This window comes from Solanum lycopersicum, chromosome 6 (assembly GCF_036512215.1).
Source record: "Solanum lycopersicum chromosome 6, SLM_r2.1".
Classification (NCBI taxonomy): Eukaryota; Viridiplantae; Streptophyta; class Magnoliopsida; order Solanales; family Solanaceae; genus Solanum; species Solanum lycopersicum.
The window spans coordinates 11,123,490-11,150,531 of NC_090805.1; positions in this window are offsets into that span (position 1 = coordinate 11,123,490).

Here is a 27,042-nt window from a genome sequence, read left to right on the forward strand (position 1 = left end):
AGTTACCCTTTCCACAAAGGGAAGGTATGATACTAAAAAACTATTTTTCTTGAAGACTATAATGCATGTAGCGTAAATAGGGTCCCAACTATAACTCCTTTTTCTTAAAATATGTTGTTTACATAGGAATACTATCTAGTTGATTCATGTAATTCCTATGTTCATGTTTTGGTAGTACCTTGGCAAATAGTCCACCTTCCTTCGGTGTAGGGTTCCATGACACTTCATTCAACATTGTCTCATGTGGTCTATGTCAGTTAAGGCAAGATATTTCTGAATAATAGATAAAGTAATAAAATGTACTCTAACAATGATAACTTGACAGGTTTGACTTTGTCTAGGTAGGGTTATCTCACTCTACCTATACATTGCACTAGTTAGCCTTGAGAGAATTCTTCGGAGGATGTTCTTTTATATATATATGCTTGGAAATTTAAATGATATGTATATGATGATCTTCAATGTTTATGATACTATATGATATTGTCTTCACTTGTATATAGGTATTGATATCTATTGCGAAAATATGATGCTATGTACTTTTAATGATATTCTATGAGAAGTTGGACATTGGTTATGGTTCATGTTTGGTTTAATTTAATTGTGTAAGGTTATGGGACTCTACTTAGTCATTACATTTGTCGACTTAATGAGGATTCACGAGTAATAGTCTTGCTTTAGTTGTGTTGTAATGAACTGTTATTCATGGTTGTTGATGTTATAACTTAATATTAGAGTTGTCTTGAGTATATGTTCAAGTATGTTGATACGCATATTGACTTGACTATTCTTCTGGTCTATATGATCTTGACTTAAGGAATATGTATAAATGATTGCTATTGTCTTCTATTATGTTCATAAATGCTTTTCAAAGGATATTGCATACTTAAATGAAGTGTTCCTTTTTAGCATGATTTCATGTTGTGTATGCATGTGGTGTCACACTTAGTACAAGAGATATATTAACCCCATATCTCCCTTTTCCCAAATATTTTAGGTTCCGATCGTTTCAGGTCTTTCGAGAAGACTTTGAAGAAAGACTTGTTATTCTTACTCATCCTAGTTGGCTAGGTTCTCGTTTTCCGAGGGCAATGCCCCTATCAAGCTTTTAATGTTGTTCTAGTTATAACACCTCTAGTTCTTTCCTTTTCATTTTAGTACTAAAGATTTTATGTCCTATATGAGGCTTTATTATATTATTTTATGGGATATCCCAATTAATATACTCTTGTTTAGATTGTTTATGAGATGAGAAAAGAATCTATTCTACAACTCATCATGTAATAAGAGTCACATTCTTCATTTCAAATAGTAAGAACTCCTTCTTCACTCATTATCGTGATTTAAAAAATCATTTTTATACACATTGAAACAATTTTTTAATCAAATAATAATTTGGGTAATTTTTAAAACATTTTACTGTAAAATGGCAACTTAAAGTGAAATATGCAACAATTTAGAAAAAATGTAATTTTTAGGCAATTAATGATAAAAACATACCAATATGAGATATAAAACCATATAAAATGAATGTAAAACATAATCATAACTTCATGAAATTCACAATGCAAGGAATTAATGAAATTCAATTCCAACAAGACTCCTAAACATAATGCAACATCCAACGTGCTACTATGACTTTCTAACTCTTAATCTTGAATAGAATAGAAGAGATGAGACAATAAATCTTAACTACACAACTCACCATACTCCCCACTTAGAATCAACTCATACAAACTAAATGAAGAATCTATTACTCTCCAACATAATCTTAATCATCTAGCTTTTATCCTCTAGCCCGGAGTGCATAGATGCAATTCTTCCTTAGAACATCATTACCCGTATCACATGGAGGAACTTGCATACTTCCTTTTTTCTAGCCACAATAGTAGGATAATCCCTCACTTTGTGTCCATAACTACCGCATACAAAGCAATTACGGTACCAACTAGACATTTCCCATAGTGATTCTTTCCACAAGTAGCACAAGTAGGCTTACCACATTGAGAACCACTACCCTTCTAAAGTTTATACTTAGGAGCACTAGGTTCATCACGAATTTGAGCCCTCTTCTTGACCCTATTTTTGTGTTGCTCACCTTGTCCACTCATTTTAAAGTTTCTAGTAATCCAAAAAAACTTGGACTCCTCAATGGATTGAGCATACACCATGAGACTAGAACAATTCATATTAACATGGAGCATGGTCGTACGACATAGTTTCTTTAGAAGGTCGGCAACACCGGTCCCAAACCTACTTATCTCATCCTTAGGTTAGACACCAAGGATGGAGAATACCTAGACAACCTAGTGAAATTCAAGGAATACTCTTCAACTCTCATAATGACTTGCTTGAAATTAAAGAACTCGTCAACCTTCACCTCCCTCATCCCATGGGGAAAGTACTTTCCTAAGAAAGCCTCCATATACTCTTCCCACTCTATAGGACCCGACTCAACTGGCCTATTATCTTTTAAATGGATGAACCACACTTGAGAAACCTCCCCCAATTGGTATGAAAACCACTCCATCTTCTTCCTAGAAGTCACCCCCATGGAACTCAACACCTTGTACACACCATCTAGAAAATCTTGAGGATCCTCTCTCACCTTAGATCCAAGAAAGATAGGAGAATTCATCCTCACAAAATCTCTGAATCTAGAGGTTATAGTTCTCTCCACAACATTCATTCTAAGTTTAATAACCCTATTAATATGGGTAGTCAGGGCTTGGGCTAAACCAAGTAGAGCCTCTTTAATCTTCCAATTTGTCATTTCAGGGGGAACCATCAGAACCTCATTACCTTGACCTCCAATAGAGACATGTACACCTTCAGGAGGCACTTGAGAATCATAAGGAACTTGAACTCCTTGTGGAGATAGTCCATCATCAGGATTTTCCTCTTGAACTCATCCTTCTTCCAACCTTCTAGTAATTTCTTTCTTATAAAGACAACAAAAAGCATTAATTAAGACACTCATAAATTTTACTATGTGGCTTGACACAAGAGAAGAGAAATAAGGGAAACTCTATCGTCCTATATCCTCTCGCCCATAATGTGTCGCGACTCACAACATTCATAACTTATGCTCTAATACAAAGATTGTCACATCCCGAGAGTACACCCTAGAATATATGGCACTCTTTGATTGCGACCCGGATTACTTGACCTCTCGGAGGTCCTGTAGAATCCCTTTAACATCATGCATTGCATACATGCACGAAAAGAAGTGAGGATTAAATCTTTTCATACAAAATACCTTAACACATATTTCTTATTGAATTTATAAGAAAATACTAAGTCACTAAATATGTCAATCTTAGACTCAAGAACACTTGGGAGACGACCAAAATAATACAAATTTAAAAAAAGATAATCTATAAAAAACACTTTGAAATAAAAGAAATCTAAATATAGTTATGTCCTCGAGTCAAGTAAGGACATAGTTCAACTTATTTGGAAGAATCCTAATTTCCAAGCTTTGCTTGAAGAATATTCTCACCATACACCTACATGATTAGGTATAAAAATATATATGGAATCAATACAAACACATATAGTAAGTATGATTTAATGTATAAAATCATGAGAACGGACATTTATGTGAAACAAGCTATTTTTTTAATTAAAACATCATATTAAAAGTATAAGAAATATATAGAAGCACCAAATATCACATTTAGAAAATAATACAAATCGAAGGCAATTTATATCTGATTAATGAACTTTAAAGTTAACTTCACTGTAATTCACAATAACACTCACAACTTACAATATACCACCAACAACAACTATAAAACATATACACATGAGATCCACCTAACAAAGGTGATTCTAAGATTCACTCAAGTGAGTTTTGAAGTGACCGCCCATATAATCCCTTCACATAAACCTAAGATATCCTTCAGACTTCCTATGATATATATATATATATATATATATATATATATATATATATATATATAACATTCTCTTCCCAAAGTTTATCAAAAAACATACTTAAGTAATGCAAGAAGAGACCGTCGATACCCTATTTTCAAGCTTTCCTAAATAATCTTTAAGAATACCTAAGTTTAGATCATGTATACTTATCTATTTACATTCCCTATCTAGATTCATTCTTAATGATTTCCTAGGTAAGACATGAAGTGAATATTCCTATGCCCCTTCATTCCTTAACCAAGCAATGCTTAAAATAATCTAGCTAAGTACTTATTCGTTAACATACTTTCCAACTTTAGTCAGTATGTTCATTAGTTCAGTTAAGAGAAATTCAACATATAAGGACATTTATGTATTGGTCTTGGAGAAGACCTAGGGACGCCTTCAAAGCCTTATTGTGTAATGTATGGATAGCGTCCCATACCACCACCTCAAATTCATAGAACTTCACTAACACTAGTGGGTATCCCATATGATGAGAATAGAAATACCCAACGTAGACAATGGTTTGTAAGCATGGAATCCAAAGTCAACCCTACTCCAATATAGGGTGTTCTACTTGGAAATGGTACAAGAAGGACACATCCTGTAACGACCTGTTTAGTCGGCTTGAGCAGCAGATTTTATTTCAGGAAAAACAGGCTGAGGCGATGGACTCAACGACGATCCGTCATGGGCACGATGGACCATCGCAGGGTCTCGTTTCCAAACACTTTGAAAATCTGAAATTGGGTACTGAAAATCGACTCTCTGAACTTCGTAACGGAGTGGCAGGACGGACCGTCACAGGCCATTCACCCAAAATCAAGTTTCTGAACTATGCGACGGACAACAGGACGGACCGTCGCAGGCGCGATGGCCCGTCACAGGTTGCGCAACCCCAGTGTGGGTTGGATTTTTTGATACATTTTAAGGGACGTTTTTGACTATTCTTGCCTTAATTATAAAGTTAGTGGGTTAATGTTAATAAGTGTAATTACTTGGGGGTTAAAAGAGGTAACCTTAAGTTAATTAGTGGGGCATTATTGCCATCTTTTATCCTTAATTATAAACTAATTAGGGTAAAACAAAGAGGTTTTGAAATAAGAAAATAGAAAGAACAAGAAGGAAGAGAGAGAAACGATCGAGAGAAGGGGAAAGCACCAAGCTTTGAGGATTAACTTGCTTGATTTCAATTCTTCGGTGGAGGTAGGTTATGGTTTTCATACTATTCGTAGTAAACTCTTAATAGCGAATGATATGTGTTAGTAATATTGTAAACCTTCTATATGCTTAATTGTATGCTTGCATGAATGATGTGATTATGTTATTGTGAATAAATAAGCATGATGAAGCTATTGAATCCCAAATCTTGAAAAGAAACCCTAATCTACTTTGTTAATAATGATGCCTTGTTATAAAAGAAGGCTTGATGAACGAAAGCGGTGAGATTAGGGGATCGGGTGACACGTTCCGGTACAAGGATAGAATATGGATCGGGTGTCACGTTCCGACACCAGGACAGAATATGGATCGGGTGTCACGTTCCGACACCAGGATGGAATATGGATCGGGTGCCACGTTCCGACACAAAGATAGAATATGGATCGGGTGTCACGTTCCGACACCAGGATAGAATATGGATCGGGGTCCACGTTCCGGTCCCAGAATAGTATATGAGGATCAGAGTGTCACGTTCCGACACTAGGATAGTATATTGAGGAGCGGAGTGTCACGTACCGACACGAGGGGAATAAAGATAATAAATCTTGAAATATGTTAATATATCCAATCTAATGAACTAAAATCCCAAATGAGTATGATGAGGAGGTGTGAGTCCGCATTGATGTGCTTGGTGTTGTAAACAAAGGTTATGGTAACTGTAAATGCTGCATGCTAAGGATATTAGTTGATTTTATGATATTGCTTAATACATACTGTTTTCTATTTTGAGTTGGCCGATGATATCTACTCAGTACCCGTGTTTTGTACTTACCCCTACTTTTATTGTTTCTTCTTGTTTATTTGTGGAGTGCAGCAAACGTGCCGTCATCTTCGACTCAACAGTAACTCAAGCCAGTCTTACTACATCGGAAATTCAAGGTGAGCTAATGCTTCTAGATTGGACTGGATCTTCTTCTTCGAGTCTCGATGCCTTGAACTTCCGGCATGGACTAGCTTCTTATGTATTTTTAGCTTCTTAGAATACTCTTAGTTTAATAATTTGATTATAGATGTTCTTGTGATGATGACTTCCAGATTTTGGGAACAATAATAGTTATTGATTTTATTAATGAGTTTAAGTCTTCCGCATTACTTTATGTTGATATTACCTTTAAATGTTAAGGTTTAGATTGGTTGGTTCGCTCACATAGGAGGGTAAGTGTGGGTGCCAGTCGCGGCCCGGATTTGGGTCGTGACAAACTTCGTATAAGAGCATTAGGTTCGTTGGTCTCATCACACAAGAACAGGTCTAGTAGAGTCTTAAGGAACGGTAGGGGGACGCCTTTACTTTTCCTTGAGAGGCTATAATACTTTATGAAAAATTTCACTCTCTCATTCTTTCTTTCGCGCTACTACTTGAGTCCAATTGGTATCTAGGCGATACGAATTGGTATCTGACCATCTTCACTCTCTTTCGCAGATGGTTAGAACTAGAGCAACGACTATGCCAACACCAACACCGGCTAGACAAGAAAAAACTGAGCCAGCCACTGGGGCTGTGGCTCGAGGGAGAACAGCGGCAAGGGGCCGTGGTAGAGCTCGTGGGAGGACGTCCTCTAGGGGAAGAGGACAAGCACCTAGCCCATCTGATACTAAGGCAGTGACTCCTCCACCGACTGAGGAAGTAATAAGAGAAGGGGAAGATGGGGAAACTGAACAAGTGCAGAATGAGGGATTGCCACCCCAACCTACCCCAGAGATGATCAATCAGGTTCTGTCTTATCTTAGCGGGTTATCTGATCAGGGCCAGACACCCCCAGTGTTTTCTACACCAGTACCTCAGGCTCCGGAGGTACAACATGCGGCTACTATGCCTCCCCGCATGGATGTTCCATTGGAAATAGGCACGTTTCCACGTCTGCCTACTGGGCCTATAATGACAAATGATCAGCATGAACTTTTAAGTAAGTTGTTGAAATTGAAACCTCCAGTCTTCAAGGGTGCGGAATCTGAGGATGCTTACGATTTTCTGGTTGACTGTCATGAGCTACTACACAAGATGGGTATAGTAGAACAGTTTGGTGTTGAGTTCGTGAGTTATCAGTTTCAAGGGAACGCCAAAATGTGGTGGCGGTCACATATTGAGTGTCAACCAACAGAGGCACCACCTATGACTTGGGCCTCATTCTCTAGCCTGTTTATGGAGAAGTATATCCCCTGAAGTTTGAGGGATAGGAAAAGGGTCGAGTTCTTGAGCCTAGAGCAAGGTAGGATGTCGGTCAATGTATATGAGGCTAAGTTTGTGCATTATCCCGGTATGCCACCAAACTGTGTTTCAGTCCACAAGAGCGAATTTGCCGGTTTGTGAAGGGGTTGAGGTCAGAATTTCAGATTTCGGCCTTACAGATAGCGGCAACAGCAAAATCCTTCCAAGAGGTGGTAGACTTTGTGATAGAAGTGGAAGGAGTGAAGCCCGATGAATTTACCCCGACATCGACATCAAAAAGGTTTCGAAAGGGAGGTGAGTTTAATGGTTCTTACTCTCGAGGACAAGGTTCCGGAAGTTACTTAGTCCGACCAATTCAGTCTTCACTACAGACTGTAGTTGGGGGTCCACCTCCGACCGGTCAACACTTCTCTGAGAGACCTATGCATGAACCCAGAGAGTGCTATGGATGTGGGGGGATTGGACATATTAAGAGATATTGTCCAAAACAGAGTTACAGACCTCCAAATGTTAGAGGTAGAGGTGGTCATGGCAGAGGCCGTTATTCGGGAGGACGTGGTGGTCGAGGAAATGGTGGTCACCAAAACGGCCGAGGTGATGGGCAAACTGGCGCCACTACATCACAACATGGTAGGGGCAACGGATAGACGAACGATAGGGCCCATTGTTACGCTTTCCCTGGGCGGTCTGAAGCGGAGGCATCTAATGTTGTCATCACATGTAATCTTTTGGTTTGTGATTGCATGGCTTCTGTATTATTTGATCCCGGATCCACGTTTTCTTATGTATCTTCCTCATTTGCTAATGGTCTAACTTTACATTGTGAATTACTTGATATGCGTATTCGTGTTTCTACTCCGGTGGGTGAGTCTGTGTTAGTTGAAAAGGTGTTTAGGTCTTGTTTGGTGAAATTTGTGGGGAGCAACACTTATGTAGATTTGGTTATCTTAGAAATGGATGATTTTGATGTGATTCTGGGTATGACATGGCTTTCTTCGCAATTTGCGATTTTGGATTGTAATGCTAAAACGGTGACGTTAGCCAAGTATGGGACAGATCCGTTAGTTTGGGAGGGTGACTACACTTCCAATCCGGTGCGTATCATCTTCTTTCTTCGTGCTAAGAAAATGGTTAGTAAAGGGTGTTTAGATTTCTTGGAACATCTCAAGGATTACACTACCCAAGTGCCTTCGATTGAGTCGGTTTCAGTAGTCCATGAGTTTCTGGATGTGTTCCCTGCAGATCTTCCTGGTATGCCACCAGATAGGGATATTGACTTCTGTATCGATCTCGAACCGGGCACACGCCCCATTTCTATACCCCCTTATAGAATGGCTTCCGCAGAGTTAAGAGAGTTAAGGGCACAACTTCAAGAGCTTTTGAACAAAGGCTTTATTAGACCAAGTGCATCCCCTTGGGGTGCTCCGGTTTTGTTTGTGAAGAAGAAGGATGGGAGTTTTCGAATGTGTATGGACTACAGACAACTAAACAAGGTAACCATAAAGAACAAGTATCCTCTTCCCCGCATTGATGACTTGTTCGATTAGTTACAAGGTGCTTGTGTCTTCTCTAAGATTGACTTGAGATCCGGTTATCATCAATTGAAAATACGGGCAACGGATGTGCCAAAGACTGCTTTTCGAACGAGGTATGGGCATTACGAATTTGTAGTGATGTCTTTTGGTCTTACGAATGCCCCTGCTGCGTTCATGAGCTTGATGAATGGGATTTTTAAGCCATATTTGGATCTCTTCGTGATCGTATTTATCGATGATATATTGGTATACTCAAAGAAAAAGAAGGAACATGAAGAGCATTTGAGAATGGTATTGGAAATGTTGAGAGAGAAAAAGCTTTATGCCAAGTTCTCTAAGTGTGAGTTTTGGCTAGATGCAGTGTCCTTCTTGGGGCACGTGGTCTCTATGGATGGAGTGATGGTGGATCCTTCTAAGATTGAGACAGTAAAGAATTGGGTAAGACCTACTAATGTGTCAGAAATAAGGAGCTTTGTTGGATTAGTTAGCTACTACCGTCGATTTGTCAATGGATTCTCTCCTATTGCTTCCCAATTGACGAACTTGACTAAGCAGAATGTTCCATTTGTATGGTCGGACGAATGTGAGGAAAGCTTTCAGAAGCTCAAGACTTTGTTGACTACCGCACCTATCCTTACCTTGCCAGTAGAGGGTAAGAACTTCATTGTTTATTGTGATGCATCCTATTCTGGTTTGGGTGCAGTTCTAATGCAAGAGAAGAGTGTGATTGCTTATGCTTCAAGGCAATTAAAGGTGCATGAACGTAACTAACCAACTCATGATTTGGAATTGGCTGCGGTAGTGTTTGCATTAAAGCAATGGAGACACTATTTATATGGGGTTAAGTGTGAGGTCTACACGGATCATCGTAGCCTTCAGTACGTCTTTACTCAGAAAGATTTGAACTTGAGGCAGAGGAGATGGATGGAACTACTGAAGGACTACGACATCACTATTTTGTATCATCCGGGGAAGGCGAATGTTGTAGCGGATGCTTTAAGTAGAAAGGCGGGAAGCATGGGAAGTCTAGCTCACTTGCAAGCTTCTAGACGCCCATTGGCTAGAGAAGTTCAGATTCTGGCTGACGACCTTATGAGGTTAGAAGTAAATGAGAAGGGAGGATTATTGGCTTGCGTAGAGGCAAGATCTTCTTTTCTTGACAAGATTAAGGGAAAATAGTTTGATGATGAGAAACTAAGAAGAATCCAAGATAAGGTATTGCGAGGGAAGGCTAAGGAAGCACAAATCGATGAGGAAGGTGTTTTGAGAATCAAGGGAAGGGTATGTGTACCCCGCGTCGATGATTTAATCAACACTATTCTGATAGAGGCTCATAGTTCAAGGTATTCTATACATCCGGGTGCAACCAAGATGTATCGTGACCTAAAACAACACTTTTGGTGGAGCAGAATGAAGCTTGATATTGTTGACTTTATTGCCATGTGTCCAAACTGTCAACAAGTAAAGTATGAACACCAAAGGCCCGGAGGTACAGTTCAGAGAATGCCCATTCCGGAATGGAAGTGGGAAAGAATTGCAATGGACTTTGTGGTTGGTCTTCCAAGGACAATGGGTAAGTATGACTCCATTTGGGTGATTGTTGATAGGTTAACTAAATCTGCTCATTTCATTCCGGTAAAGGTGACTTACAATGCAGAGAAGTTAGCCAAGATCTATATCTCAGAAATCGTTCGATTACATGGGGTTCCACTATCCATCATATCAGATAGAGGTACGCAGTTTACTTCTATATTTTGGAAAACATTGCATGCGGAGTTGGGTACTAGGTTGGACCTTAGTACTGCGTTCCATCCTCAGACCGATGGTCAGTCTGAAAGGACGATTCAAGTGTTGGAGGATATGCTTCGTGCATGTGTGATAGAGTTTGGTGGTCATTGGGATAGCTTCGTACCCTTAGCGGAGTTTTCATACAATAATAGCTATCACTCAAGTATTGATATGGCCCCATTTGAAGCATTGTATGGGAGGAGATGTAGGTCTCCCATTGGTTGGTTTGATGCATTCGAGGTTAGACGTTGGGGTACTGACCTTTTGAGGGATTCAATAGAGAAAGTGAAGTCTATTCAAGAAAAGTTTCTAGCGGCGCAAAGTAGACAAAAAGAATATGCAGATCGAAAGGTTAGAGACTTAGAGTTCATGAAAGGTGAACAAGTCTTGTTGAAGGTTTCGCCAATGAAAGGGGTGATGCGATTTGGTAAGCGAGGTAAACGTAGCCCAAGGTATATTGGTCCATTTGAAGTACTTAAGCGAGTAGGGGAGGTGGCTTATGAGTTAGCCTTGCCTCCAGGGCTGTCCGGAGTGCATCCGGTATTCCATGTGTCTATGTTGAAAAGATATCATGGGATGGAAATTACATTATCCGTTGGGATTCAGTTTTGCTTGATGAGAACTTGTCTTATGAGGAGGAGCCTGTTGCTATTTTAGATAGAGAAGTTTACAAGTTGAGGTCAAGAGAGATTGCATCCATCAAGGTGCAATGGAAGAATCGACCCGTGGAAGAAGCCACTTGGGAGAAGGAGGCGGATATGCGAGAAAAATACCCACATCTGTTTACAGATTCAGGTACTCCTTTTCGCCCTTCTTTTCCTTCTTGTGATCGTTCGGGGACGAACGATGGGTAAATTGGTATCTAATGTAACGACCTGTTTAGTCGTCTTGAGCAGCAGATTTTATTTCTGGAAAAACAGGCTGAGGCGACGGACTCAACGACGATCCGTCATGGGCACGACGGACCGTCGCAGGGTCTCGTTTAAAAACACTTAGAAAATCTGAAATTGGCTACTGAAAATCGACTCTCTGAACTTAGTAACGGAGTGGCAGGATGGACCGTCACAGGTGTGACGGACCGTCACAGGCCATTCACCAAAAATCAAGTTTTTGAACTATGCGACGGACAGCAGGAAGGACCGTCGCAGGCGCGACGGCCCGTCACAGGCGCGACGGCCCGTCACAGGTTGTACAATCCCAGTCCGGGTTGGATTTCTTGATACGTTTTAAGGGACGTTTTTGACTATTCTTGCCTTAATTATAAAGTTAGTGGGTTAATGTTAATAAGTCTAATTACTTGGGGTTAAAAGAGGTAACCTTAAGTTAATTAGTGGGGCATTATTGCCATCTTTTATCCTTAATTATACACTAATTAGGGTAAAAGAAAGAGGGTTTGAAATAAGAAAATAGAAAGAACAAGAAGGGAGAGAGAGAAACGATCAAGAGAAGGGGAAAGCACCAAGCTTTGAGGATTAACTTGCTTGATTTCAATTCTTCGGTGGAGGTAGGTTATAGTTTTCATGCTATTCGTAGTAAACTCTTAATAGCGAATGATATGTGTTAGTAATATTGTAAACCTTCTATATGCTTAATTGTATGCTTGCATGAATGATGTGATTATGTAATTGTGAATAAATAAGCATGATGAAGCTATTGAATCCCAAATCTTGAAAAGAAACCCTAATCTACTTTGTTAATAATGATGCCTTGGTATAAAAGAAGGCTTGATGAACGAAAGCGGTGAGATTAGGGGATCGGGTGCCACGTTCTGGTACCAGGATAGAATATGGATCGGGTGTCACGTTCTGACACCAGGATAGAATATGGATCGGGTGTCACGTTCCGACACAAGGATAGAATATGGATCGGGTGCCACGTTTTGGTACCAGGATAGAATATGGATCGGGTGTAACGTTCCGACACCAGGATAGAATATGGATCGGAGGCCACGTTCCGGTACCAGGATAGTATATGAGGATCGGAGTGTCACGTTCCGACACCAGGATAGTATATTGAGGAGCGGAGTGTCACGTACCGACACGAAGGGAATAAAGATAATGAATCTTGAAATATGTTAATATATCCAATCTAATGAACTAAATTCCCAAATGAGTATGATGAGGAGGTGTGAGTCCTCATTGATGTGATTGGTGTTGTAACCAAGGGTTATGGTAACTTTAAATGCTGCATGCTAAGGACATTAGTTGATTTTATGATATTGCTTAATACATACTGTTTTCTTTTTTCAGTTGGCCGATGATATCTACTCATTACCCGTGTTTTGTACTGACCCCTACTTTTATTGTTTCTTCTTGTTTATTTGTGGAGTGCAGCAAACGTGCCGTCATCTTCGACTCAACAGTAACTCAAGCCAGTCTTACTACATCGGAAATTCAGGGTGAGCTAATGCTTCTAGCTTGGACTGGATCTTCTTCTTCGTGTCTCGATGCCTTGAACTTCCGGCATGGACTAGCTTCTTATGTATTTTTAGCTTGTTAGAATATTCTTAGTTTAATAATTTGATTATAGATGTTCTTGTGATGATGACTTCCAGATTTTGGGAACAATAATAGTTATTGATTTTATTAATGAGTTTAAGTCTTCCGCATTACTTTATGTTGATATTACCTTGAAATGTTAAGGTTTAGATTGGTTGGTTCGCTCACATAGGAGGGTAAGTGTGGGTGCCAGTCGCGGCCCGGATTTGGGTCGTGACACATCCCATGTAGGCACATAGTTAAGGAATATAAAGAGTTTTGTTATACTAAAATCTCATCCTTTACTAGAGCTACTCCACTACCCATACTCATTTGGTGCTAGACTTTGTTCTCCTAGAGTATTTTAATAATGGAGTATATGAAGAGGTTCCATATCAAGTTCAAAACCTAATCTCATTAAACCTTACCAATGAGGCCCCTAAGGTTGCCTTACAATGGTTAAGAGTATAGCTCAATGAATTCCATATGGATGATTTCACGTCGTTCCATCGAATCAACTTTAAGTCCACCATTCACACAACAAGGATACCATTATGACATTTGACTTCGAAGATATCATAATTTTCCACCTATGTTGAAGGTTCCACACAAGAACCATCTTAGAAATGTTCAATGTCACATGTCAATCACACATACAAGACTAAGAACCTTTATTATACTATGTAAAGAACTCATATTCACATTATACATGTATAAAATTAGGGACACAAGTTTACCAAAACAAGACACACACATACTTCACATGTAGCATATCATTCTAGAAGCACATAGAAATAACCAACATCATCTATAGGCCATCCAATTCACTACTATAATATCATCAATATAACCATCAAGATTCACATTAACAAGCAGAAAAAATCACACATCAACCCTAAAACCTCACACGTAAGGACATATTCATAGTCTAACATGAACTAATAATGTCAATTGAAGAACACATACTTTCCCATTACTTACAACTAGATAGATATGATCAAAGATTAAATGAATCACTACACAAATCATCACAATAAATCAAGTAATGCTGAAAAGGCCATGATCATAATAATTCATAAAGAATAGTTGATGAGGTCACATCATTCACAAGTAAAGCACATAGCACCGCCACCATAAGTCGAACATACCAAGCATCATCTTCATCTAATAACTAGATAAAATAATATAGAGAAAGTTAGGTCAACATACCATTATTCAAACATCAAAACTTCCATCAATAGTAAACTCAATAAACTAATTAATCAAAGGCTCTTACCAAATGCCATGAACATCAATTCATTCCAATAATTACATTATACAATGAATCAAAGATACTTCAACATGAATTTATAAATTTAGGCCAGACAACTAACAATTCTTACATGATTCTATGATAATTCAGTACCACTAATAAAATTACATAAGAATTCAATAACATTAAGACTTAATCAATTCACCCACAATGTAGTCAAATCTAAGGTTAGATGAATTACATGGGTTCATAGAGTTTTTATTGTAAAGTCATCATATTAACAACAATTCAATTAATATACAATGATTCAAAACATTTAATGCAATATCTCATGGATAGATTACAAAATAGTACAAGTTCATCTTTCAAAGACTTAAGAAAATCACTTTGAAGATTGGCTCCCTAAAAAAAAGAGATTCAAGGAAGACAGCCATACCTTAATTGACGCTAGACTATGATTTTGATGAAGAATTTATTGAGAATGACAAAATAAATATTCAATCCAAGCTCTACCATGAGTTTTGGGTCCAATGGAGTTCTAGAGAAATTCTTTTAGAATTTCAGTTTTGATTTCGAAAAAATGATTTCATCTAAGTATTTTCGACTTATAAACCCTCTTGAAATACCAAAAATATCTCTACGAAACTTCTTAAACATTTATTTGGTTGTGGGGTGAATTTACACTTATGTACCACCAAATATATAAAACAGGCCAAAAATCTGCTTTTCAGAAATTTGCAGGTGCAATTAACGGTTGAGTTTTAAGCCCATACAATGCATCTGTCTTTTGAGTATATGAATCCCCCTAAAAACATAGCCCCAATAAATTGACTAAGTGTCATTCTACAGACAGACCTACAGTCCATAATTTGTGTCCGTGGATAAAGACCCCATTTAACTATCCTTTGACACAAATCACGGATGACCTGCACGGACTATCGTTTGATTTGCAGTGCATAGGTATGACCGCAGGTAAAAATTTGGAGTTAGTTAGGGGGAAATTTTGTTGAGTAAACAGCAAGTGATCATAACTCTTCGAACCAATTTAATTAGGTGTCCCATGACTGAAGATATGATAGATAATTGAATTATCTTTCCATAGCCACCGAGTTTTCTATAATTAGACCTCCGAATAAACAGTTATGCAAGTTTTAGTAAAGGTCTATCGAATAGACCTAACCAACCGACCCAAACAATGGACCGTCGATTGAATAATTGAACGTCAGTCCAGGTACTCATTTGGTCCGACAATAATTAACTCAGGGGTATTTTGGTATTTTCCCACTTTGTTTAAACCATAACATACGTCATTTTGACCCTAAATCATCATGTTTTAGTCAATTTAAGCCTAGAAATATTACTAGAAATTATATAAGTAATATCATTAAATTAAATATTAAAAAATTAAAAGTAAGAAAGGAGTAAAAGGTCAAGTACCCTAGTTCAAGAACGCAACAAGTTTCCCTCAATTCCAGCCCCGAAATCTAAATATTTCTCTGTGGATTTCATAACAAGCTATGTAAAATTTAAGTAGAGGCTTCCTTTCACCCATTAGATCCATAGTTTTCAGACAGTTGTTGATTCTCTTATCATGATTACACCTAGGATTTCTATAATAATAACAGATCATCATAAATAAGCCAAATATATGTTCCAAAGTAGATTGTAAAGTTATTGTTCAGTTTATCGCATGAATTCCAGAACACTAGTTATGAATTTCTTTATTATTTGAATTACACATTCTAGGTAAGATATGTCAGTTACTTCAGATATTTATTCCTCAATTATTAATGCATAATTAACAATTTAGTTATTGCATTCTCAGTTCGCATGTTCAGTTTTGCACTGTCTAGTATTTATAGAAACTCAGTCATAATCTGTTAATTGAATAATTCATTGGGAGTATCATAATACCGAGTTGGACTAGGGTTTAAAGTATCAAATTAGTACCAAAAATACGAGCCGTGTAGGTTGTAAGTCCCCTTTGTGGGAGTCAGTTTAGTGATCATGCTTGCATTTCTTCATACCTCTGGCAGGGTATATTTGGTCCTTTTGATGGGGCATATACACTAGACCCCACATTTAGCTCATGTGGTTTTACTATCGCTTATTAGTAGCTTCTATAGCTCAGTCATATTCTCCTGCATTTATCAGTTAGTATTAAGTCTGTGCATATTATAAATACTCATATTGCATCCATTTAGATCATAATTTAGTATATCATGTTTAGGATATCATACTTGCTTTTGTTCCTGTTCAATTATGCTTTAGATTTACTCTATCCAATATGCTCAGTATCTTTCAAGTACTAACACATACGTGCGCTAAATCATCTATTGATCTAGCTTCAGGTTTTCAGCATCCAGATCACGCTTAGATGGATTTTCAATATCTAGTTCAGCAGAATCAGTGGTGTTCTTCCGGCCAAGACCAATTCCGCCTAAGGTCATGATCGAGTCATGACGAGCTAGACTGATGACGCTCTTTCAAGGACAAAATGCGAGTCCTCATTCTCTGAGTAAAATAGTCAAAAGTATGATTTTAGTATTTTAGTCTTTAGTTCAAGTTATTGCTAGACTTAGCTGGGGCTTGTCCCAGTTTTTCTAATTAGTTAGTGGCTTAGTTCAGACATAATTAGTTTTAGCTTAGTATTGAGTTAATAACTTCTTGGTATTAAACTCATCATATTTCATATATCTCTGCTTAGCATATGGGTATTCCCCATATTTTCATTTTAAATTATGATTTGGCTTCCGCATAAATTTATTATCTTTAGTATGCTCATGATCATGCAAACGGGGTTATTTTGGGATCACTTATGGTCCTAGGTCCCATGTCCACGTCTTGAGGGTATCTCGGGGTGTGACAAACTTTGTATCAGAGCACTAGGTTTAAGTGTCGTAGGATGTCTAAAAAGCCGCACTAAGTAGAGTCGTCTTCATGGGTGTGATGTGCGCCACACCTTATAAGAGGGAGGATATTAAGTGATTTAGGAATAATTTCACTTTTTTGTGACTCTTATCGTGCATAATATATGGTTTAATTACATTCTAACTTTATGTTCTATGTTGTAAATAATGCCTCCACATAGAGCTAACACTAGGAATTAGAATGCCACAAATTCAAATGCATCTCTCCAGTCCCAGATCAGGAAGTCTCGAATGTTGAATTCAGGAATACCATTCAGATGCTGTCTTAGAGATTCGCCAAGAAGAACAATCAATGGATTCAAGCTCATCTGAATAGAAATGGTGGATCAATGGCAGCTAGGGTCCGTGACTTTGTTAGGATGAATCCTCCTTAATTCTTAAGATCGTACACCTCTATGAATCTTCAAAATTTGTTGGATGAGATCAAGAATATATTTGAGATGATTCAAGGCAGTGGGAATGTCGGGTTGAGTTAGCATATTCTAGTTGAAAGATGTTACTCATTTCTTGTTTACTTAGTGGAAGGATAAAAGGGGTACTGATGCAACTCCTATTACTTGGGATTGCTTTAGTGAGAAAAACCTGGACAAGTTTTTTCCCATAGAGTTGAGAGAAGCAAAAGAACAGGATTCATGAACTTAAGCGAGGGTAACATGACAGTTCAAGAATATGGGCTTAAGTTTCATTAAATCTTCAGGTATGCTCCTCACATGGTTGCTGACTCAAGGGTCCAGATGAATAAGCTATTGTATGGAGTGTCTTATTTGGTGAAAACAGAGTGAACAAATGTTATGTTATTGGGAGATATCAACATCTCTAGGCTTATGAATCATTCTCAGCAGGTTGAGGGTGATAAACATAGGGAAAATTCTAAAGAGAATAAGAAAGATAGAAATAGAAACTATGACTATTCTATGCAGAAATTGGGTGGTGGAAATCGCTCGCAGAGGCAACAAAAGTTTTTTGCTCCAACCGCTTCCTCAACTAGTGTTCCATCCTCCATTAACAGGTAGACCAGAAAGTTAGTGCACCAGGCTCTAAGTCTAAAGGAAATTTTTCAGGCACCAACGCTTACCCCCACATGCTCTAAGTATATTAACAACCATTCAGGCGAGTGCCTCACAGGAAAGGAAAGATGCTTAGCATGCAGTCAGTTTGGTCATAGGTTAGGGAATTGTCGTTCTAGAAAGGGTCAAGAAAATGGTAATGGTAGAACTCACTCTACAACTTCAGCTGCACTAGCAAGTAACCCGACTCAGCAGGGTAACTCATCTAATACAGGTGGCATTCGACAGCAGAACAAGTCGTATGCTCTACAGGCTATCCAGGATAAGGAAAGTTCTCTTGATGTAGTCACTGGTACGTTATGAGTCTTTGACCTTGATGCTATGTATTTTTACATCCAGGGGTCACACATTGTTTTTTAACTCCTTCATAGCAATCTAATTCAGTATGATTCAAGAAACTCTATTAGCACCTTTCTCAGTTTCTACTCCAGTTGATGACCCAGTTATAGCTAAACGGGTATACAAAAATTGACCTGTCACAATATCTCAGAAAGTCACCTCAGCAGATCTTTTAGAGTTACAAATGGTAGACTTCGATGTTATTCTAGGAATGGATTTGTTACATTCCAGTTATGCCTCAGTTGATTGTAGAACGAGGAGTATTCATTTTCAGTTTCCAAATGAACAAATCTTAGAATGGAAGGTTAGTAGCATAAGTCAATTAAATTCTTATCACAAAGCTAGAAAGATGATCTCTAAGGGTTATCTCTATCATCTTGTTCAGGTTAATGATTCTAGCTATGAAAATACAAAACTTGTGTCAGTTCCGGTAGTCATTGAGTTTCAAGAATATCTTCACAGAGTTCCTCCCTAAAGATAAATCAAATTTTTAATTGATCTCCTTGGGGTTACAAAGATTTTTCTGTTCCTCCTTATAGAATAGATCCATCATGGCTTAAGGAATTGAAAGAGCAATTAAAAGACATTCTAGATAAGCGCTTCAGCAGACCAAGTATTTCACAATGTGGTGCACCAGTGTTGTTCGTAAAGAAAAAATATGGTTCGCTCAGAATGTTCACTGACTATAGATAGTTGATCAAGGTTACAATTAATAATAAGTATCACATCCCTGGATTGATGACTGGTTGGACCAATTTCAGGGTGCTAGTCATTTCTCAAAGATATACCTCAAATCAGGTTATCATTCGCTCAAAGTCATAAATAGTGACATGTGAAAAACAACCTTCAAAACTCGGTATGTTCATTATGAATTTGTATTTATGTCATTTGGACTAACAAATGCTCTTGTAGCTTTCATGGATTTTAAGAACCGATTGATCAAGAAGTACTTGGACTTGTTCGTTATCTTCTTTATTGGTTATATCCTCATTTACTCTAGGAATAATGAAGAACATTTGAGTCATTTTAGAATTTTCCTACAAACTCTCAAGGATCGCCAATTATTCACTATGTTTAGAAAATGTGATATCTTGTTGCAATCTGTTGCTTTTGTTGGTCACATTGTATCTTGCAAAGGGATTTGAGTGTATTCACAAAAGATAGAAGCAGTGAAACAATGGCCTAGACCTAAATCTAATATAGATTTCAGAATTTTTTTAGGTCTAGTGGGTTATTTATTATAGAAGGTTCATTGAAGGTTTTTCATCCATAGCATCATCATTGACTAGGTTGACTCAGAAGATGGACAAGTTTCAACGGTTAGATGATTATGAGAAAAGCTTTGAAGAGTTGAAAATTAGATTGAGTACAACTCCTATCTTGACTCTAAAGGAGGGTTCAAATGGTTGTGTGAACTACTGTGATGCATATAGAGTTTCCTAGGTTGCATGTTGATGCAGCGAGATAAGGTTATAGCTTATGCTTCCAGACAACTTAAGGTGCATTAGAAAAAATATCCAACTTGTGAGCTCGAGCTTGTAGCAGTGATGTTTGTACTAAAGATATGTAGACACTACTTTTATGGCGTTCATGTAAGTGTGTTCACTGACCATAAGATCCTATAGTATGTGTTCACCCTGAAAGAGTTGAATCTTCGCTAGAGGAGATATCTTAAGTTCCTTAAGGATTATAATATGAGTGTGAATTTTACCATCCTTGTAAGGTGAATGTAGTAGCACATTCTCATAATATGTTATGTATGGGTAGTGTAGCCCACGTCGAGAAAGAAAGAAAGGAGCTAGTGAAGGATGTTCAGAGGCTTTCTCGCTCGGGAGATCCTCTTATGAGCATTTGAGACAATGGTGTGATAGTTCATAATGGGGAATAATATTCTTTTGTAGTGGAGGTTAAGGAAAAGAAGAACAGTGATCCAATATTTCTTGAACTTAAGGGTACAATCCATAATTAGAGAGTATAGGTTTTCTCCAAAGGGAGACATGTTGCACTTCTCTAAAAGGGTAAATGTGCATTCCTAATGTGGGAGAGTTGAGAAAACACATTCTTGAAGAATATCATAACTCCATATATTCTATTCATCTAGGTTCTACTAGGATGTACCACGATTTTTGGGAAGTCTACTGGTGGAATAGCATGACGGGGGATATAGAATATTTTGTGATTAGTTTCCCCAATAGCCACCAAATAAATGTAGAACATGCGATACGATGAGGTTTGACTCAAGAGATCGATATTCCTATTTGGAAGTGGGATCTGATCAATATGAACTTCAACATAGGATTAGCTCATACTCGTAGACAACATTACTCCATTTGGGTGATAGTTGATTGGATGACTAAGTATTCTTTCCTTTTTGCGTTAAAGACTACTGATTCGGCAGAAGACTATGCACATCTTTAAATTAATGAAATTGTAAGGTTACATGAATTCCTTTCTATACCATTTCATATAGAGGTCCCGAGTTTAACTCTCATTTCGAGAATTCATTTCTAAATGGTCTTGGTACTCAAGTTAAACATAGCACAAAATTTCATCCGAAGACGGATGGAAAGGCAAAGCATACAATTCAGACCCTAGAGGATATGCTAAGAGATTGTGTGAACAATTTCAAGGATAGCTGGTGTAACTCCCCAAAATGAACTAAAGTGAACTATAGCCTCATGAGTATTTATTTAATTAATTTGAAGATAAAATGAGTTACTTTAGTTTTCATAGGCAGTAAGTAAAGTTTTGTTATGTTTGGATGTCAAACATCCATAACATTTGAAAGGTGTGCCTTATATAGCGCTTGTTTGTCTTGAGCTGTTTGAGTGAGTTTTATGTGTTTGTTTTTGTTGAAATATGCATGAGATGTTCCTAAGACCTAGAAGACTTAGCTTAGGGGCTTAACATATGGTCACAACCCCTCCTAGGACCCACAAGTGGTCCTAATTGAAGGGCTAAAGGCTTGAAAAAAATATTCAAAGCAGTGACCAAACGATGACCCTAAGGACGTTCCGTTTGTACATCAATGGTCCGTCGACCTATGGCTTCCCCTCGACCTGCTAGTAAGGATAGATAGGATCCATTTGTATCTAAGTGTCTATCCATGAGACCCCACCAACGATCTATTGATGCTCACACGGTCAATTGGTTAAGTCTCGTCTGTGATGTCTACAAAACTATTAAGTGGACAGCGTTGGCTTAGGGTGTTTGGTAAATTCACCCCAAGTATTTCACGACCGTAGGACGTTATTTTTAGGGCTTAATAGGTATATTTAACTGTTCTAAACCCTAAGACCTCATTTTAGACTCCTCTTTCTAAAACCCAAAACCCCTCTGTCTTAAAAGCTTCTCTCAAGTCACCATGGAAGCTAGAAATCAAGAAATGCTAGGAGGGCTGTTGGTGGTTGTTTCTCAATAAAAAAATAATTGGTATTTATTCAAAGTGAGGTATTGTATCCATCCTTGAATTCTCTTCCATTCAAGGAGTCCCTTCTAATGAATTTTCTAAATGGTTTTCTACCCTAGTTTCTTCTATATTCAGCTCTAAGTATGGGTCTTGCATGAAAACTTTTTGAATGAATAAATAATGATGTTTCTAATGTTTTTTATGATTTTCAGCTTAAAACCACAATTAAATCATGATAAATCTTTTCTTCAAATATTGGCTTAAGAAATGGGTTAAATGAGCATGTTTGTGTGTAGAATGAGCTTTGGTTTTTCTTATTTTTTAATTCTTTTTATGTACTTACCTAATGGATATATTATGATGAAATGTTGAGAAAATGTTATAGGTGATGAAAGCTTTGATTAAAGGGTAAGTTGGTTAAGTTGTTTATCTTTAATTTAGAAATGCTCTTGAGTTGTATGGTCCACCTTTTAGGTGGCGGTGTGTACTTGAATTGTCTGAATCTGAAGTTACTTGTTTATTGTTAATGATGCCATGAAGGCTAGTTCGCTTAAGTGGGATGATTATAAGGTTACTGTTGTTAAATTTTTCTTATGATCATATTATGTGAAGTATGTAAGAGTGTATGCTTAAACGAAGTTAATCTTGTTAATTATTTATAAAGCTTATTATGAAGAATGTAAAGGGTTATGTCTGATGAACTTATATGATTATATGAAGTATATAAGGTGTGTGATGTGATGAATGAAGTCTAAGCATGTATAGGAGTTAAATGTTAATGAAATAAAACTTATGTTCAAGGTGTGCTCACATGTACACACACACTCACACTAAAACGAATGTATGATGCTAATTTGAGAAAAAAAGGGAATCATGGCGTGGGCCCAATTCGTGAGTTGAGATAAATTGTGTAGTAGAAACCTCACAACTCCTAATGAGCTATCTAAGATAGGTTTGAGGATGAATGCCCTTATTCATTTGAGATGTGTTATTCAATAGTTATCCTTGACCTATTGTTTATAATGTTAAGAATCCGTGTGGAGTAAGGCCTAGAACCTAGAGGATATAAAGGAGAGGTAGATTACACTTCGTTAGTTGAGATGTGGTATTTCTAATGTACCTCTTGATATGAGTACTCCTCGTTAGTAGAGAATGAGGTACCTAGTAGCGATCTCCTTAACCCTTAAGTATGTGCCCGCATAGGTGTAGCTATTGGAATAGCCATGTAACAACCAAGAAGCACGACCTTACTCTAGGAATGTAAGGATCCCTCATCCGGTAGGGGTTAATATCGAGATTCCTTGTCTAGCTCTCATTGTCTTTATCTGTTAAGATAACTCCCTCAAAAAGAATTATTGAACTAAGTTATCATGTATATTAGTGATATTGTGAATGAATGTCGTGAAGTGCTCAATCTCAATAGTAACCATTAGGTGCACAAAGATGGTAGTAGTAGTATGGGATGCTAATCTCACATTACACTTAGTGTGACCTATATCTAATATAGGAGAAGAGTACTTTCATGAAATCCATTTAATGAGTGTTATGGTGTGATGTTATGGATGATTATTGCGAAGTGATTTAGTAAATGGAATCCATTAGGATCACTAAGTGGGAGTGGTAGTATGGGATGCTACACTCACATTGCACTTAGTGTGACCTATATTTCAATGATTCTGTTGCATATGTTAGCCAAGGGCGTGGATTACATTTCCAAAAGAGGTAAGCCTACAATTGGTGGTATTAAGGGTCGCTTTCATGTGCCTATAAGGGGGTGTATGGACGATCCCTTATTGGTCCATCTTAGGGAATCATAGGATAACTTTGGGTTAGGTAAGCTTCAAAGGAAAACGAGTTGTATAACTTGGACAATGCTATTCACTGAAAGTCCTTCACCATAAGTGTTCAAACCATTCACTATAATGTTCATTCAAACTTACTGTTAAGTTTTTGTATGTTTACTATAATGTGTCTTTTGGTTTAAAAATTATGTGAGTTTTTATCTATGTAATAAGTTATGCTTATCATGTTAATTTGTTTTAAAATTCATAAATGTTATACTTATTTGGCATAAACGATTATTTTACTAAAATGGCCCTTTTTACATGTTTTTGCATATGCCATACTTAGTACATTGTTCATACTAATCCTATACTTTTCTACACTACCTAATTATAGGTTTGAATCAAGGTTAAAGTCTAGAAGCAAAGCTTGGGAAAGTCCCTCTCAAGAAAAATTGTGTTCTCATATATTCCAGGGCATCATTTCTATCTTCTTAGTTTCATAAATTTGAGTATTATTATGTATTTGATTTCAATGTAAAGGACCATCTCCCTAAGATATTTGATGTCATGTGTTAAGATTTTTTTGTGATGATCAGATTTCTCAATACTTATAAAAGACTCATTTTTATATAAAATGTTCTTGAAAAGTTTAAATTCTGCACTACTTTTCAAGTCTTATGTAATGAATGCTAGTAAAAGGTGTTGTAAAAAACCCCAAAGGGTAAAGCACGCCTTGCCACGATTCAAGGATTCTGTCTAAATTTTAGGGGGGTGCTTTCGGGTCGTGACAGACTTGGTATCAGAGCATAAGATTTGGGGATATATTTTAAGGTCTTAAAGTCTTACAAGCCACATCTAGTAGTATCTTTGTCAATGGTGTGAGTCGCGACAAATCCATAGATAAGAGGTTATAGGATGATAGAGTTTTAATTTATTCATTACTCATAAATGGAGCCATAGAACTTAATTCCATAAAGCATATATCTCTTTTTTTCCCTTGTCCGGTTGTCTTCAAGGTGTGATTTATTAGAATGGGATATGTTTCTAGGTGAGGTAGAGAAAAGGTGAATTTTGATGTTATGATGGTTTTGTGACTAAAAGAGTAAATGTGAAGGTATGTTTTGAAATTTTGGATGTGATGCCATTTATGTCTAGGTGTGATTATTAGTTTGGGAGTGTTTTGATGAGAAACTTTATGGTGATTTAGTTCTAAGCATGGAAATAGTTATAAGAATTGAGTAAGGTTCTTTTGAGAAAAATGAGTTATCTTGTGATTATGTTGAATGATGGTAGATAAGCTTTAAGGTGTAAATTTAGGGAAATGTTAAGAGAATGTGGAGATATATTAAATGTTTAAGGGAACTCGTTTGTGTCACTAGTGTATACTAGTTGTTCTTGTGATTGGTGGATGTTATGGTGTAGGCTTACACTAAGATGGAAATGTGGTATGAATATCTAGTGAGGATGTTTTTTTCCATGATATTGACTCAAGTGATGCCTAATATTTGAATAAAGTGATGTTTAAGAGAGTTTGTCAAGGCTTGAATCCTAAGAGGAAAGTGTTATTCTTAACTTGTAAGGTTGATGTTTAATCTTGATGTGCATGAGTTGAGGGTAGTGTGAGTTTCGACCTTGTGAGAGGCATAATGGTTATTTTAATTATGAGTCCTTGAGGATGAATTTAACCAAAGTGAAGGAGAATGAATGTTGAGTAAAATGGCATGTAATATACTTAGTCCAAGAGAATCCTCAAGGGTCACTAAGTGGGAGTGGCAGTATGTGATTCTACTCTCACATTGCAGTTAGTGAAACTTACCTAGTCTCTTTGGAGTAAGTGTGGTCTTTCCTATCATATTGTCATCTCCTCTTGATAAATTTTCTTGGAAGGTGCATTATGGAGTTTTTAAGCATATGACATGGTGATGTTTTTAAGTCACTGTCATGAAGTTCAAATTTTGATGAAATTGCATTTTCCATGAATTATGGTTTCAAGGTGTTATAATATGAGTTTATGTGACTTTATTGTTCATATGATCATGTCATCTTGATAAATTACTCAAAGAATGGAATTTTGAAATTTTGACCATGTTTGGTAGTGACACAGTGAATGTTCACTATAATGATTTTAAATTTTTAGAATAAATTGTTTTGTCTTTTTCGAAGTTTTAATGTGTGAAAAAGTTTTGTATATGAGCATGTTTAATAATGGAGAAGGTTGTTCCTCCATAGGAGAAGGTTAAGTATGAGTTTTGAAAATTTTGAAGTTTTGCAAACAGTTGCTTATGTTGCTGAGCGTTTGAAAGTGATAAATGGTACTCCTTGCTTGTTTATGCTTTTATATTAAGTGTGTTGGCCATGATTGCAAAGTTTTTCTGATGCTAAGTGACTCCTTGTTGTACTTAAAGTTGAAGTGTCATTCAAGGACGAATGTTATTCCAAGTGGGGGAAAATGTAACACCCCAAAACGGACTAAGGTGAATTAGAGACTCATGAGTTTTTCTTGAATTAATTTAAATTTAAAAATAGTTACTTTAGGTTTCTTAGGCTGTGTGTGAAGTTTGGTTAGATTTGGAAGTTAAACGTCCAACAACGTCCATCACATTCGGAAGGTTTGCCATAGATAGAGTGTTTGTGTCTTTGAGGTGTTTTAGTGAATTTTCTTTATTTTTTTTCTTGAAACTTGCATGAGATGTTTCTATTACCTATAAAACATAAATCAGGGGTTTAATTTCAGGGCACGACCTCACCGAGGACGCACAAGGGGCCCTAGATGAAGGGAGCAAGACTTGGACTAAAGTGCCAAAGTTGTGACAAAACAACGACCCTAAGGATGATCCGTTGGTCCACCAACGGTCCATTAACCTAGGGATTCTATTGTACATGCAAGTCAGGATGGCCAGGCTGCATTTGTAGTAAAGTTTTAACCCACGAGACCCCACCAACGGTCTGTTGATGCACAGACGGTCCGTTGGTTATGTCTCCTCTATGAGGTCTGCAAAATTGTTAATTGGACTGCCTTGTTATTCACCCCAAGTCTTTTATGACCTAGGACGTTAGTTTTAGGGTTTATTAGATATATTTAAGTGTTATCAATCCTAAGACCTCATTTTTTACCTTTTTTCCTAAAACCCAAAACCCCTCTCTCTTAG